At 39.4% G+C, this 17,962-nt stretch overlaps 1 protein-coding gene across 1 annotated transcript in view; it reads left to right on the top strand.

The window, feature by feature from the left end:
* Window positions 1-615: 615 nt before the first annotated feature.
* Window positions 616-17,962, top strand: part of Cntn3 (contactin 3) — a 386,288-nt gene continuing 368,941 nt past the window's right edge. The window contains exon 1 of the mRNA XM_050149360.1: window positions 616-862. The gene's annotated coding sequence lies outside the window, so the exon portion shown is untranslated. The remainder of the gene's footprint in view (window positions 863-17,962) is intronic.

Here is a 17,962-nt window from a genome sequence, read left to right as displayed (position 1 = left end):
ATAAACAAAATAAAATTGGGATTAGTATCATAACTGAATCATTGAAATCTTAGCAAATTAAAATAAGTCCTTAAAGCACAATGACAGAACAAAAATAAAGTTAGGGTTGGTCTGGGGAGATGAATTCTCGTAAATACCGCAGTGGACTGTCTGTCCGTGATACCTTCCTTCACTGCCATCAGTTTTAATGACAAAACTACCAATTTTGCGCACATGTGTGAGCTTAGCCTTAGAAGGTTTCCTTAAAAATGAAATCCCTGCCCTTAAACCGGTGTTACCTAGACGCTAGCTGCAAAGCAGGAGGCCACCCAGTGGTGACTCGCTGACGGCCGCCCATCCCGCTCCACAGGGCCCTGCTGAGGCCGGACACACGTGGGCGAAAGCAGCTGGGACTCAAGCAGCCTTCGGTGGCGGCTGGGCACGGAGAAGCGGGGGTGGGGGGTGAGGGGGTGGGGGGGTGGTGGTGCGAGCAGCGCGAGGCGCGGGACTCTGTTGGCTGCGCCGCCTCGCTCCCCGCCCCTTTCTCCCACCCAGTGTCCCCTCCCTTCCTCCCTCCCTTCAGGGCTCGTGCGGGAGCAGGAGCCCCAGCCTGAGCGGCAGAAGCGCAGGCAGCGCTCCTTCGGCGCCTGCAGCAGCCATCGCAGCCTGGCGCGCGGTGGCGCCGGCGGCTGGCGGGCGGGCGGGCGCCGCGGTCCGGCGGGGAACTGCGCGGAACCTTGCAGAACGGTGCGGACGGGGGCGCTGCGGCGAAGGCGGCGACTCGCACCAGTGCGCACGGCAGCCCCCCCGGGCCAGCCAGCGGCGGTGGCGGCGCCGGCGGGCGGGCCGGCGGGGCAGGCTCCTTGCAAGCTGGTGCAGCTAGGTAGGTCGGGGTTGTCCGCTTGCTTACTGCAGCCTTGGCACTGGGATGAACCACCTGCCTGGGAAACTTTACCCGTTGGCTTTAGGGCTTCTCGACAGGGAAAGTTTGTTTGCCCAGGAGATGCATCTGATGAGTGGAGAGTAAAGGATGCTTCTAGGGGCCGGTTTGGCGGGGGACATTATTTCTCCATCTTGGGGCTAGGATCGAATTTGGGAAGGGATGCCTTCTCTGGTTGAAGCGCTGGAAAAAGGCAATCAATGCCCCTCTGGTATGTCTTCAGAGCAGACAGTTTGGCCAATGAAAGTTGGGGGGAAAAAGTTTGGAGGCCTAGAGATGCTGAGGAAGAATCCTAGAGCATGTTGCCGAGGTTAAGAAAGAGATAGAGATGCGTTTTGTGCCTGAAACTGTGGTCCTGACTCCCAAGCTAGAATGTAAGCTATGTCTGTTACTACCCAAGTTTTGCGGGCTGCGTTTTCATTCCATTCAGAAATCAGCAGCCCTGAGTGGAATCCCTTGTCATCGCGATTATTTCGTTGGTTTGTTCTGGTGGACTTTATGTCGTTCTGGTGCCTTGACTTAAGAGCTGGCTGGGAGCTGGCTGATTTTATGTTCTCAGGAGTCCCCGAAAAGCTCTCACCAGACTGCCAGAGACCGAAAATCAGGAAGTGCCAACCCTGCGCACCGGTCAAAGTCTCAGCACCTTCTGGAAGGAGTATTCCCCACTTCCTATTGCATGAAATGCGAGGTTTATGGGCTCTCCTTGTGTAGAGCTCCGTTCCACAAGGGCTCAACAATCCTTAGGTGTTTTCCCAGGATTGCGTTCCTTTAGTGATTTACAAGGAGGTGCGCAGAAAGGAATGAGTCAAAAACCAATGGTGCCAGGCTCTGGTGAGGACAGCAAACGTGTATTCAGAAACAGATGGGATCAGATAGCCCCCAGAAAGGAAAGAGGTAGACAGTTTCCTAACCCCAGCCCAGTACATGCAGAAACGAGGCTACAGATACAATCATCCTGTGATGTGTGTGGTGCAGGAGGATGGCCAGAAACTGGAGCTCATTTGGAGAGTAGGTCAACCCCAAAATAATTTAAAAATGATTAAGCAAGAATAACTAAACGCACATGCACAATACCGGAGGATATGTGCTGTGGTTTCTGCCTACCCCCACAGAGATGAATATCACATTCGCTGAGAAAAAAAATTGTAGTCTGTAAATAGATTAAAAAAGAGAATTAAAAAGAACATTGAGTCAGAGCCCTTCAGAGATTGAAAGGGGGAGTAATTGCCTTTCAAAGAGCTTTTATATCTCAGTGACAAGTCAGACCTGTTACTTAGTTTTGCAGCACTAGCTGTGTTTACCAACACTAACCTGACTCTGGTTGCATCCTGGTGGGTGGTTTTAACCCTTTGTGTTTTGATTCCTGTTACTAGGGAAGACATCTGCAGGTTAAGATCCTCATGACTTAGTGTAACATTAGTAGATCGACAAATATTTGCATGTCACCGTGGGACAGGTTCTGGTAAATGTTTATAAAAGGTATTTGATGGGCACATAACCAGTGGAGTCTGGAGCTCTGAATGCCTGCCTGTTTGACCTCAATTGAGAGTCAACAACATGTGGTTTGGGGGGGGGGGTGTCACTATTCTCTTGCAAACTACTGAACACTTTTTAGCAGATAAACGGTGACATTGCATGCAAGCTGGTGCTCCTCTTGTATAAAGGTGGCCAGCAGGAGACGTTGAGGCGATAATTGATTTGCAGGCTAATAGATTGAGGCAATAGCCAGCTCTGACAATAGCACTCAGTCCTATATCCTCCTTACTGCCCAGGCATCACAACTGTCCGCCTCGAGATGTGAAGGCATTCTGCCCATCTCTCCAGGAGAATTCTAACTTTAAATATCCTTCACAACACAAGCGGACAGCCCAAGTGTCTCTTAAAATAGCAACAAAATATTTAATAGAATCAAAGTGCCAAGCGATTTCAAGTAGAGCGAAGATTAGCTGCAGACAACAAGCTGTAGCCTTTCAGCTGCTGATTTATCTTCAGGTTTTTTCCTCTGTCACATTTCATGTATGCCTAGTTATTACAAACTAATAGCCTCTTCAGTCTGCTATCAAAATATGCACCTTTCCCACTTATAAGTGCCCCGCTCCTTCTCATGCATTCAGCGTACATCTTCTCGTTTTGTTTTTACTGCATAATTTAAGTGTCCAACTTGAAGTTCTCATTAACTTCTAATACATTTTGTGCTGAAAGAGTATGCAGTTATAATTGGACCATGCAGACTGCCAGATCTGTAGATCTCTGTATGGTGGCAGAACCCCAGAACAGAGATGGTTTGATTGGCTCCACATGTTCTGCTTTCCCAGTCACCATTTAGTGTTCATAGCACTGAAAGGTGACTTGTATGTGGTAGGAGATAGAGGAAAGGGAGGCTTTCTGTGCTTATTTGTTTGTGGTTTCGGTTTTGGGCAACTCCAGTACTCTATGCCTAAGAGGTTTCATGTTCGCTATTTATTTTTGTCATTGAAAATGAACAACCCTAGGTCCATTAATATACACTGTGTCTATAAGCATGATCTTAAGATGCATGTGTAGTGGAGTTGCTAGCCTTGATAATCTCTTATGCTTGCTAACCATGCCTTGGGTAGCATCAAATTTGAAAAATAATGAGAATTTCTTTGATTTTCACTTTCAGCTCTAGAAGGAGCAATGGTACTAAGTGGCTTCTCGTTTATAATGTCTCCCACCCCCAGCTCCCGTGTTTCTATACTCACTGGGAACATATCTTGGGAAATTTGTTCCCGTCGAAATGCACTCCCTGGCTAAGGCTTAGTATGCCAAGTTTCCATCCGTAATACATTTTTATTTTCCTCCTTTTATGTACGTGTTATAAACAAGAAATAAGGGTTTGTAATAGAAGTGCTGGCAGAACTTTATAGCATTTGAAACAGCTCTGCTACTTGGAATGTAAATGTTTGTAGAATCTTTACTGTGCAAGAAGCTGCCTTGCAAAGTGTAAGAAAAAAACTCAACTGATTTATTAAGTAAGATAAGATAATTCAGGAGGTATGTATATTCCTCATTGCAGACATATTGGCATTTGGAAAAATAGATTATGTCTGTTGCAGCAATTCCATTGCATTCTCTTAGGTGCTGGTAGAACTCAGATTATAAATTTTCTGAGTTCTAAAACGGGAGAACAAATTTCTCCTGTTTATTTTCTAAGTCACTTGACGTTGATTATCTTTCATCTCTCAAGATATGAGATCTGTGCAATAAATCCAGTTTGATTACATTACTGCTAAATGAGCCTGGCGACACATTATTTTAATAGGGTAAATAATTCGTAAGACTGTTACTTTAATTCAGATATTCATGCCTGGAGACAATGCAGCAGCAGTGTGCTTCAAATCCTTTGATTTGGACTCCGAAATGTTTCTCAAATTTGCCTGCCATCAACCATCTCCACCTGTATCATTCTTCCCCAGATTCTCAACTTATCCTCTGGGACCACTGAATCAGCTTCTATCTCTGTTTTCAAACTTGGTTCTCCATATCATTCTACCCAGCTGGAATACATACACACTCACATACATACATACATACATACATACATACATACATACATACATACGTTAAATTAGTACTCTTCTATACATAATGTTTAAGTGCTTAATGTTTGCACTCCAAATAAAATAAAAACTACTAAACATCATCTGAAGAGCTGTGTATAATTTAAACACATATTATGCTTTTTGAGCAAAAACATTTTCAGTGACTTTCTGTTGTTCTCTTTCTTTACCACTTTTCCAGCTCTGGAATTATTGTGTACTTTTTTTTTTTGGGACATCCTCATTTGTAAACACTTGTGTATACACACACATTGACCTATGGAGTTTTGCTTGCTGATCAGCCCTAGGTCACAGTTTTGATACCATGGACTCACAGAGGGCTTTCTGTTGTTTCTAATGTATGCTAGGAATCCTTCTTTGAAGCTCTGTGTTATTTCACCTATAGTATTGCTCATCACATGAGACTGTCCATTTCTTTGCCTGTTTCCCAGTAGGCATTTTGTAATTAGGTTTTGTTTCTGTCTGATAGACCTCTTCTTAGAGTAGGTAACTCTCATCGGTGTTTGACAAAGCCATGAGCATTAAGACTTTGGGATGCTGAGTTTGCAGCCTATGCCTGTGGCATCTCTGTGACCAAAGATCTTTAGTGGGTGTTCCACATTCAGCAGAAGTTTGCTGTTGATCTTTTCAGTGTTCTTGCTGACCCATTGGTTCAGTATTTTTTGTCTCTTGGATATCTGCTATGTTAAACTCATCATGTTCAAGTAGAGTTAATTATTTTTAGCTTAGCATCAGTGATCCCTTCTCTCCTTGTTTGCCATAGCCATCTGCCCAGGTGCCCTCAGTGTTCTGCTGAACTGTTTGCTTCCTTTGCTCTTGTAACCATCAATAGATTGCAAACATAGCACTCCCTGGTTCTGTGTTACTTTGTGTTAGCCCAAGGTCTATTTTGCACCTGGTACCAAAATGCAGCTGATTAAGAAGTTACTTCATCCTTATCATGACCTTTCTGATCTATGGAGCTGTGTTAAGCCATGACTGTGAGCACATGGGGCACTGAATACCTCACTGCTGACATGAAAAAGAAGTGTTGTTGATCTAGCCCATCCACATAGGACTTCTTTGTGCCCATTGCAGCCTCTACTTAGCCTTCTGGCTGCAAGGGGCTTCTTAACCTTTTCTTACAACTTTAGCCCTTTGTGCTTCTTGTTCCTTTTGTGTGTCTAGAACACATATGACTTCAAGTCACTTATCTCCCGTCTCAACTCAGGTCAGCGTGCCTTCTACAGGAAAACCTTTCCTCCAACCCTGCCATTTTCCAGGTGATGCTGAACTATCCAGTTCTCTAGGTAACCTGCTCCTCTGTAAAACTACTGAGACTTCTGCTTTCAGGCATTTTTTTTTTAAAGGACTTGGTTTTAAGAAGGATGGATTAGAATGTAGTATTGTATAATTGTTTAATATCTGGCCTTTCTAATACTCTGGAGCAATACATTTGTATTAGGAATTTGTTAAATATCCATGTAATCAAAGTCCATTTCGTTTATTGAAATGAAGTTCTGCTGTAGTTATATGGGAACTGCTTGAAGTCAATTAAGTATGTATTTGTCAGATTTTTATTTATGCAGTTTTTGTGTGATAGATCATGATATGAGTACTGATAATTTATGATAATAATATCATAAATTATATGATTAAACTTTAGAAAGTTCTATGCTAAATAGGATTTTCTTTAAAGGAAGAATAATCTGTAGGTTCTAAGTTCTGGGTGGTGATCGTGATCTAAATATAATAATGATCTGATTTTGTGTATTGAAGTTAATTCATGAGTCCCAAAATTCATCATTTTATTTTAGTAAAACATGAACATCTGCAATAAACAAGTAAATGACTGCATCACAACAAATCTAAAGCTTGTCTTGCTAAACTGTAAACAATTATTTAGGAATGACTGTCGGCTTTGTGGGTATCAGTCGCTTCATCAGCCACCCATTCAAGGGTAGCCCTGCATTCTGCAGAAATGCTACATGCTTCTTCTCACCCGCCCCTGAACGTTTATGTGTGCAGGTACATGTGTGCATGTAGAGGCCCAAGGTCAGTGGCAAATGTCTTCCTCAACTGCTCTCCATACATGTAGCTTTAGCATGAAAGGCAATTTTTGACATGTGGTGTCCCACTGAACCTGAAACTCACAGATGTGCATAGATTGGCTGGCCAGCGAGCTCCAGGATCTTCATATGTTTGCTTAACCCAGTGCTGGGCCTAGACACACATGCCTTCTGGGAGGCTTCTGTGACTGCTGAGAATCTAGCAGTTTGCCTGCAGCACTGTCTCTCTAGTGCCTGTGTTCTCTCTGCAGACACATGTTCCTGTTCTGCTGAGCTAACAGATCCTTAGTCCTTATCTGAATCATCTCTGGGGCGAGACTTCTTAACCTGTATCTTCACTTCAAAATTTTAGATAATTCCAACAGAAAAGTAGCATTATCGAAACATGAGTTCTCTCTGTTTTTCAGTCAGCTTTCTCAATGGTTGCTGTTAATCAGAGTATAGGCACTACTCAATTTTCACCATTTTAAAAGCCTGGGGCTCACGAGTGCATGAGCAGCATTCTGTCTCGGGTACAGATTCTGATAGCTAAGATTCTGATTTAAAGAACAAATATCTCAAGAGATACCATTTCCATGTTAGCAGTCACCGTTATATATTTTTGCAAAAGTCTTCTGGGTTTGTAATAATCTATTTCCATATACCCTTTCCATAGAAATCATTCCGGTTCTTAAATTTCATGAATTCCTTCACCTTGAAGCTGCTGGCTGTACGAGCCACCGTAGAAATGAAAACTGCAAGAATTTCATCAACCAGGTCATGGCATTTGGGAGGTTCTCTGGGGTCATTAGAGTGCGAATCTGATTTGATTTCTCAAACTACATTTGCAAAGTTCTACAGGTAACAAACATTTGTTTATATGATCAGACTTGGGAGATTTTTCACGGCACCGAAGCTGAAGTCAAACTGAATCTTCCTCTGCGTTTTCTTAAAGGATTGCAGTCCATTTTTATTTCTTACATGGAAATAGGCACTCTCTAAAATAACTTAGCACATTGCAGAAGATGGTAATGGCACTTTTCAGGCAATTAAAATCAACCCGAACAATATAGCTAGTGATCTAATCTGATGTATGTTCCTCACTTGGCCTGGCCCCGTCCCTGAATGTAGAGCAGCAGAGTGTGGCTGATTACCAGGCATCGGCTCTAATTCTGCTGAATATTCGAGAGCTGTGGAATACAGATAAGGCGTATTTGTCCCAGAGTGGGGTGTGCATGACAACGCTTCCTCCCCTCTTCCCTTCTTATCCCTTCTGCCTATAGAAATGCTTACATTTGTATGTATTAGACAATTTAAGTAATTTTTTCCCTCTGTGCCTCACAGTGAATACTTACTTGCTAAGGTTCCTTTTTAAGTACAGCTAACTGAAAATTTCGTGCATCACTGCATGATTTTGAAACTTAAAAGATTTCCATTTTTATTCCATTAAATAAAAGTGTTCTCTTATGCCGTGTAAAGGTAAGCATGTTCATGTTCAGTATTGATCTATTAGTTTATTGTACCAGTATTTAACACACTGTTTTCTTCTGTTCAGTCATTTGGATTTAATGGAGTTATTGGTTTTGAAAAAACAGAACCTTCAATATATGAGTTTTGCTGTATCCTAAAACCAGTCACATATGGTGTGAAGATGCTTACACGTACAGTGATTATTTCTATCTGATGGAAATTTCTAGAATATAAGGCTTACCTCCTTTTAATTGAACAGCATTGTGATTGTTGCTGCTATTAGTTTTGTGGTCATTGGAAAATATCTTTTCTTATTTTTAAAGAAATTATTCTTTAGATTTATCTCTTGAGTCTTGACTTTTTTCTTCAAATCTTATAATTGTTTTCTTGCTATTTCTCTTTCCACTCCATGCTGGTCTTCTGATGCCTGCCACTCCATTTCATCCACACATACTATCCATGTACAGGTGTACACAAACACAATGCACAGCCTAGAGATGAGAATGAGCTGGTGTTAACTCCAAATTATAACATTTCTAAGGTAAGATATACAGACATTCTAGAGACTCCAGGCAGAAGAGACTCAAATCAAATGATCGATGACATTTTGGGATCATTTCTGGAGTCAAATATCTCCATGATATTTAAAGCGAATAAGCTTCTAATTCTGATTCTTTCGCTTTCCCTCCAGCTTCTCTCCCTTCCTTTCTACCTTTTAGCTTTTTTTTACTTTAGGGTCAAATTTTAAATCACTCCTCTGTACTAACCGCAAGAGGCTCACTTCTCTTGATTATCTCTTATTGAGCATATTGCATTCATTAATATGTATGACTACTACAGTGGAGGAAGAATGGGAGGGTAATTTAAAAGTTCCTTTCTCAGAGAAGCATGCACACAGGAAACAGTGAAAACACATACCAGCTTGGTGGCAGACTTCTTGTAAGGACACGATGGGGATAACTTCTTTTGCATGATGGAGTGTCTCATCTTCCCTGTCTCACTGGCCCCTTGTGAATTCCTCACCTTCAGGTCTTAAGAGATCAGGTAGTTTCTGTTGACAGAAACTTCTCACTCTGAGTCACTTTGTAAGCAGCATTGAAAATCCTAGTGTAGTCTGCCAACACACAGGAACTAGCCAGATTATTCGGTATTAGAACAAGGCCATCCACCCCAACTAAGCTGTAGGGTGATGCATAGCTTTGGTAAGGACATAGCCAGCAGACTGTTTTGCTGAGCACAGGTTATATGTAAAGTCATCAGAAAATGTGTTTATTTAAACTGCATGTTTTAGTGAGCATCAGAACACATAATCACCTTATCTAAAGTTTTATAATTTTAAATCTTTTGAAAAAAATGTGTTTATCAACAACATGTGGTTTTAAAAATGCACACCTAGTACTAGATTAATTAAAGTAATTAACATGTACTGTATGCTACATGTAATTTTTATGGTAAGAATACTTGAAATCTATTCTTAGTTTTTGAGTATACATTGGATCATTTTTAAAATTGTTTTTACTGAGCTATATATTTTTCTCTGCTCCCCTCTTTTCCTCCCCCCTCCTCTTCTACTCTCTCTCATGATCCCCACACTCACCATTTACTCAGGAGATCTTGTCTTTTTCTACTTCCCATGTAGATGAGATCCATGTATGTCTCTCTTAGGGTCTTCTTGGTTATCTAGGTTCTCTGGGATTGTGAATTGTAGGCTTTATGTCTAAAAGCCACTTATAAGTGATTACATATTAATCAGGTCTGGGTTACCTCACTCAGTATGATGCTTTCTAGATCCATTTATTTGCTTGCAAATTTCAAGATGCCATTATTTTTTCAGCTGTGTAATACTCCATTGTGTAAATGTACCCCATCTTTTTTATCCATTCTTCGGTCAAGGGGCATTTAGGTTGTCTCCATGTTCTGGCTATGACAAAGAATGCCGCTATGAACATAGTTGAGCCCATGTCCTTGTGGCACGGTTGAGCATTCTTTGGGTATTTACCCAAAAGTTGTATTGCTGGGTCTTGAAGTAGGTTGTTTCCTAATTTTCTGAGAAATCACCGTACTGATTTTCTAAGTGGTTTTTACCAGTTTTCACTCCCACCAGCAATGCAAGAGTATTTCTTTTACCCCACATCCTCTCCAGCATAAGTTGTCATCAGTGTTTTTGATCTTGGCAATCCTTACAGTGTAAGATGGAATCTTGGAGTTGTTTTGATTTGCATTTCTCTGATTGCTAAGGATGTTGAGCTTTTCCATAAGTGTCTTTCAGTCATTTTAGAGTCATCTGTTGAGAATTCTCTGTTTAGGTCTATACTCCATTTTTTATTGGATTATTTGTTCTTTTGATGACCATTTTCTTGATTTCTTTTTATAGTTTGGAGATCAGCCCTCTGTCCAATGTGGGGTTGGTGAAGATCTTTTCCCATTCTGTAGGTTGATTTTTGTCTTATTGACTATGTCCTCAGCTTTACAGAAGCTTCTCAGTTTCAGGAGGTCCCATTTATTAATTATTTCTCTCAGTGTCTGTGCTACTGGGTTATATTTAGGAAGCAATCTTCATGTACCAATGTGTTCAACTATAGTTCTCACTTTCTCTTCTCTAAGGTTCAGTATTATTGGCCTTTTGTCGAAGTTTTTCACGCATTTTGACCTGAGTTTTGTGCATGGTGGTAGATAAGGTTCTATTTTCATTCTTCCACACATTGATATCCAGTTTTGCCAGCACCATTTGTTGAATATGCTTTCTTTTTTCCATTTTATATTTTGTGCTTCTTTGTCAAAAATCAGGTGTGTGAAATGATATATTTGATCATTTTTAAAAAGTTGGTATATCCTACAATAGTTTTCTTGAATTCATTCTTCTTGTCTGACTGAAGTTATTTTTCTTTTGACCAAAATGTATTCTCCACCTCTACTCAGGGCCTGGAAATCCCATTCTACTTCAGTGAGTTTAACATTATTTAGTACTACATAGAAGTTAGACCTTGTGGTATTTTACTTTGTGTGTCAGGCCTTTCTCCCCAAACATAAACATCTTTAGACTTCATACATACTCTTGAAATGATGCAATCACTTTCATTTTAAGACTGAATAGTGTGTGTGTGTGTGTGTGTGTGTGTGTGTGTGTGTGTGTGTGATGTAGGTTTATTTGTGGCATTTTCTTTGTCCATTCATTGACTAACTGGTGTTGATATTGATTCCATGTGTTGCCTATTATGAATAACTCTACAGGGAATGTGAAGGTATAGCTAACTCTTCAGTGTATCGATTTCCTTTCACGTGCTCACATATTTCACATATGCGTACGTATACATGCACCTATATATAGTAATGATAATAATTGTATTTTTGAGGAACTTTCATATAGTTTTTCCCAATGGTGAAATTAATTTTTGTTACCTCCAATAGTGAGCAAGGCACCCCCCTTTCAATCTTTTTATTAGCTCTAGTTTTCTTTCAGTATCTTATGACAGTAAAGAAGACAGGTTGAGCTTGTGGAGATGCGACTTGCTTGTGCCAAGCACTTTCTTATGTGTGTCATGGTTGTTACTTTGTCTCTTCTCTGCTCGCCTCTCCTCTCCTCTCTTCTCTTTTTCCCTTATATTTTTCTGCAAAATGTTTATTAGCTTTAAGTCTTAAAATTAGTTTTCTTGTTGTTCACTTCTTGACTTTCCAATGCTTTATGTGTTAAACCTTACAGTTTTAATGTCTACAGATCTTATTTTCATTTTGGCCATTTTCATTTCACTGTCTTGATTTTTTTTTATTGTCTGTACAGAATTTTTTTTAACTGATATGATCCCATTGTACCTTTTGGGAATCATGAAGAAAACAAATTATTGTGCATCCCACTATGACTGAGGTTTCCTCCTAAGTGTCCTGTAGTAGTTTTTGGTTTTGGATCTTATGATTAAGTTCTTGATTAATTTTGAGTTGATTGTTGTGTGATACCATTGAGGCCTAGTTTCATTATTACCTTGGTAGATCTCCAGGTATCTCAAATCACTTATCGGTGAGACTGAGACTATCATTTTATGGCCATGTATTCTTTGATTCTTTGTGGGATATTGAGTGCTCAAATTTTTTGAATCAGTTCCATGCCTTCTTATCTATGTAGTGTTTCTGCGTGTTGGTTTTTATGCCAGTACTGTGGTTTCTTAAATTTCTTATTTCTGTAGCTTTGTAGTATGTCTCTAAAGTCAAATAGTTTGATATTTTCAGATTTCATTTTTGTGTTTAAGATTGCTTTCGCTATTTAGTTTTCCATAAATTTCATAATATAAATTTTTATGAGAAATGTCATTATGCCATGGTGATAAACATTGTGTTGAATCTATGGACTATTTTGCCTAGTTATTCTTTAGTATTATTATCCTTAATACTTAATAAGAGTTTTCCAATTCATGAAAATGAATATTCTCTCTCTCTATTTCTTGCTTTCTTTCTTTCTCTCTGTTCCTCTCTTCCTCTTAATTTCCTCCCTTCCTCCCTCCCTTCCTCCCTTCCTTTCTTCAATTTCAAAGAAATTATGATATAAATGATGCTTTAATGGGTGTAAGTATCAATTGACTTGATATCATATCTCTTCTTGTTTTGTGAATATTTAGTCAGTTTTGGTTTTGGTACCATACAATTCAAAGTCTCAATGCCTTTTAATAGCAAGCATGACTCACCAGTATTGTGTGGAGCTATGGGTTTTCTGAGGATGGGCACAGCTTTTTTCTAAGCTGTGGATGAATTGCATGCCTCCTGTATACAGCTTCATATTCTGGAATCCATGTTGAAATTGCATTTCTGTAGTAGATGCTCTCATCCTTAATCTAGAATCACTAATGTAAGACCAATGTTACTGTGTCATGATAGCAATACAATTGGCTGGTTGCTCAAAGACTTGACCCTCTTTGAGAATCTCTCTTTGTCTTAAGGAACTATCTTATTAAGCAGTGGGGAGTTAGATGGTGGCCTTTGACCTATGAATGAGTGCACATAACACACGTGTTGCCTCAATTTTGAAAGCCTAAATGGTCATTCCAGTCTTTGGATGCTTTGCTCAAATTGCTTTAAATCTCAGCATCTCTCTGTGCCCTTTCATATGTTTAGTTCCTTATACTTTTTCCAGTTGATTCTTAAATGCTTCACAGTCTCAAATTTTCTTCTCCTCAACTTTCTGCATCTCAGGATTGGTCTCTGCAGAACCCATGTTAGGAAAGACCTCACTCTGAGATGTGCTACTTGCATTGCAAAGGCAGAAACCTGAGATGCTTGGCTAAATAGTGCAATTGCATTAGACGTTTGTATTAGGAATAGTATTTTCTCTGGCACATTTTCACACAGAGACCACACAAGTGAAGAAGGATAAGCAACTATTTCTAAACATTAGTATAGTCTTGTAAAGTCTACCCCTGAGTGTCAGTCACACAAAGTACACTCTTAGTCACATGTATAAACAATACACTTGCCCACTCTGTCTCAGTCTTTTTGATTCTGCTATAGACAGAATATATGGTACTGGCTGATTAGTAGTACAAAGGTTTTTATTAACTTTCAGTTTGCAGATAATGAGAAGATAAAGTATATACATTTTTTAAAAGGTTCAATTCATGGCAAGAAATAGACAAATATCAGTGTAAAGCAGGCAAAATACTAGGTGTAGGCTTTATAAACCCCTGTTCTTGTGGAAAATACTCAAGGGCCTGAAGATCAGGAATTAACTCGGGATTAAAGACATTTTTCATCTGCAATACTCTGCACCCATAATATACCAGGACCCACCTCTCAGGACTAATGTATTGAATTTTATTGGGGGACAAAACTTATTTTGAGGTACCAGATCCTGCCTGTTATTTCTAGACCCCTAAACTCTCATATCAACAGACAACAAGTTTCATGGTTTTATTATATATTCTGTACCTAACATCGCAGATGTTTTTCTATACAAACCTAAAATAAACAATTACTAATGCATCAAAGTTTCACTCTTTAATTAAAAGGGTGGAGGACATGAGAGTGCTTCAAGGGAGAGAATCTGGGAGGGTCTGGAGGGAGGAAAAGAATGCAGGAAAGTAATGCAACTCTATTTCAATTAAAATATACTAAAAAAGTACCAAACCTCACTGTGTTGCTCAGGCTGACCCTAGATTCAGTGGCCTCACGACTCTACTTCCTATATAGCTGACAGTATAGACCCATGCCACCATACCTACCTAGGAATTAAAGTTTCTGTCTCATTCTTGACATGTCTCACACACTACAAACTGCATATGTTATAGAATGAAGAGGTCACAATCTACCTATGTGAATTCATTACTACCACTATAATTCTAAACAGAAAACAAATCCACAAAATTTGGCAGTATCATATGAGAAATGTATGCAATTTTCTTTTTGTTGGCTGTACTAACCTCAGTTGGGTTTGATCATAATGAGTCAACCAAGGTTTAGACTGGCTTAATTTACTTTGTTCAAGCTACAAATGTATCTGTGAGCTGTTTTCACCTTTGTTGGGTCTGTGAGGAGTTCTCTGATGAAAATTATTTTCATACCATTTACAAAGACAAAAGCGCAAATGGTACAGCCCTCTTACCTTGCTTGCCACTGGAATTTAACTACTTCTGATTCATTTTGTTGACCACGAAGTCTGGAGTGGAGAACAATCCTCATTTTTTTTTTTAGCAAAAATAACTATAAAGATGTGTCTAAGGACATAAATATAGGAAGAAATGAAAAATTGAGACCAGTAATGCAGTCTGCCATGCCACTAAACCTCATATCCATTAAGCATTATAGATGACCTCTAGATTTTAGCTGCCTTTCAAATTAGAGATAGAAATGCAGAATGTCACTTTGTTGCCCATGAATGTATTATTACTTTTTAATTGCTTCCTAAGTGAAGGAGACGCATGTAAGAAGAATAAATGTTGAAAGCTCTGAGAGATCATTGAGTCCAATTAGAACTGACCTTTCTTTCTTTCTTTCTTTCTTTCTTTCTTTCTTTCTTTCTTTCTTTCTTTCTTTCTTCCTTCCTTCCTTCCTTCCTTCCTTCCTTCCTTCCTTCCTTCCTTCCTTCCTTCCTTCCTTTCTTTCTTTCTTTCTTTCTTTCTTTCTTTCTTTCTTTCTTTTTGTATCTAATGATGTTTTGCTTAGCAGTAATATGTGTACTACTTAATATAGGAAACAGTGTCTACGTTTACCACTTAATAGTATACATGTCTAGTGTTTACGCAGGTCCTCATGCTTATACAGCAAGCACGTTCCTCTCCAAGCGATGCTTTCAGTCTCCATTTTCCTTTTCTTTGTACCACGTTCAGTTGTACCTATCATTTAAAACACCTCTCTCTTCTCTTTAGCCATTAATTTACTTCTCTGGTGATCTGGGTCTGTTCATTCGTTTGTTGGCATGGTTACTGTTCTGGAGACTATTTCTCCCTACTTCCCCATTCTTGGCGATCTTAGTCAAGTAATTTGCTTTGGCAAATGAGTTGTCAATTTTCCATATGGAGTCTCTTCCTGTTGTGGTTCTTGGTTTATTTTCTCATACAATGTCATAGCTGGTAAAGCCAGAGCTTGACACAATGTGTCTGTGAGCCTGCGTCCTGAGTAACTGTAAGGAGGATTGAAAATAAGCAATACATGAATGGCATTTTCTCTCATTAAAAGAGATTAATTAGGTTGCTAGTCCCCTCAACCCTAAGTGATTTATGCTCTTCACTGGCCCACATATCCAACCTGTGGCCCATGGGTCACTTATATCTCAGGATAGGAATGTATGCACAGCAGTTTTGTAGATGAGATCATCATATAAAATGTTAAAACAATAGACACTCGTGCTGCAGTGTGCCAGTGTTTTCTATGTGTTTCATAACACTTCAGTTTTAATATATGTACAAGAGATCTCATCAATATCCTTGCCAGAGTTACAATTTTTAAAACATTGTATCCTCTACTCTCCTCCAAAAGACAACATCACCATAGAACCAAATAACAGCAGGGTTTGTCATATTTTTTTTTTTTGATTTAAAAGGCATGGAGAATTAGCATGCAGACATTCTTTTCTTTTTCCTACAGAGAAATAACTCCCGAAAAAAAACCATTTTTCTCCAGCTTTTGTTTGCACATCTTCATCTATGCCATCCTCATCATATGTCTCAGCTGTTACAGAATTTTCTATTCTTGTTTCTCCTGCTTTGTGCTACATTCTATTTCCCCCCAGTATAAGGGTTTGAACTCTGGGTATTGGACATAGGAGGTAAGTGCTCCACCACTGAGCCACAGCCCTGCTCTTCATTCTTTATTATCTTGGTTGTATTTCTACAACGGAGTTACTGTTTTTCTCTTCAATCCTTATAAAGCGTCAGGACATTTAAGTTGTTCCTTGGGTAAAGTCCAGATTTGTTGATGTGGCTGGTAATGTTTCTGTGATTTAAATCCCACCACTTTCTCTGGACTTAGCCTGGGGAAGGGTTACCCATACTGTCAGAAATTCACTAACCATTCCTGAACAGGCTCCTGTGTACAGCCACTCACTGGAGCACAGTTCCGCATTTCCTTGGCTGTTTCCTGACTCTTGATTCTTGCTTTCACACTTACCCATCAGCCACTGCTAGGATCTTCCAACCGATTTTACAAATTCAGATTACATGACAGATCATTAAGCAAATGCTCTTCTTCTCTTTATTACTCATTACTCTTACTGAATGTCTGTTTCTCATGTTGAGCCATGTGGTATGAGGAAACTTAGCTTTTCCTAGTGCTTAAGCCAGGGAAGGCTCCAGGAAATGCTGAACAAAAGCTAGCGAGATGGTTCAGCAGTGAAAAGCACTTGTCATACAAGCCTAATGACACTTGAGTTTGTTCACTGCGTCCACAGTTTGTAGTGTGACCTGCACATGTTTGCACTCAGAAGTACACACCTGGGTGTATACTCACATACGTAATGATAATAATAAACAAAGCAATAACAAATAATAAAAGTATTGAACAAATGAGATAAAGTAAACGAGTAACCCAGAAACTGTTCAAAGTCTTTTCTGGTCTTGAGTCTGAGCTTAGTGAGCAGTTTATTATATATTAATTCTAATGCTAACTACCCCACTGTCACCTCATAATCAAAGAGGGACATGACCAGCTTTCTTATGAGGCTTCTTTTGTTACTTCAATATATTTCTAGATTTTAGAAATACTTTCCTGAATTTTTAAAATTGGTTATGATAAGTTATATTTTTTCCTTTTACTTACCTATATGGAAATTCTAAATCATAAAAGTTCCCTGAGTACTGGCTGTGTTTGACACACTATCATGGTCTTAGTAGGCGCTCCATGCCTACTTCATGCATAAATAATCTTGTATTAAGTGGTTGATATCATTACAATTATTTTATCCTATTGGCCAATACATGACATTTCCATTAAGAGAGGCTTTCCTTTTACAGATAAGAATGCAATGTATATATAATGTGTGTTATATTGGTAAACTGGTAAATTGTGACACATGCTTCTCATTGCACACTTACCCTAGGAGGAAGATAAGCAAGCTCCTTAGATCTCAGATTCAAGTATGTTTATCTCAAGTGTCCTTCCAGAACTCTTTTCTGAACACATTGGCTGCTTCCACCCCTTGCCTCTGTGACGGGGAGAAAGGAAAACAGAAAATAGTTAAGTATATTAAAGGCATTGTGTCCTTGGGAAAGACTAAAATAGATAGGAGGTAAGTCATTTCCCATAGGTTACTAGTATTTAGCTCACAGCATATAGAAATGATTGTGGTGGAAGCCAGAAGCCAGAAGCTTGTCTACGGAGAGAATGCTCTACTCTCCCTAGAATTTCTCCCTCAGGAACTCTGCATAACTCAGCAGGGCTTCCCCAGTCAGTGTGTGCTGCAAGTTCTGAATACTCAATTTGATGACTTTACTTTTTTTTTTTCTTTTTCTTTTTTTTTTTATTGAGAATAAGAAAAAAAAGTTTCCGCC

Source organism: Alexandromys fortis, unplaced genomic scaffold (genome assembly GCF_014885135.2).
Source record: "Alexandromys fortis isolate MF-2015 unplaced genomic scaffold, M_Fortis_MF-2015_v1.1 scaffold_48, whole genome shotgun sequence".
Lineage (NCBI taxonomy): Eukaryota > Metazoa > Chordata > Mammalia > Rodentia > Cricetidae > Alexandromys > Alexandromys fortis.
This window is presented reverse-complemented; position numbering and strand designations above follow the sequence as displayed.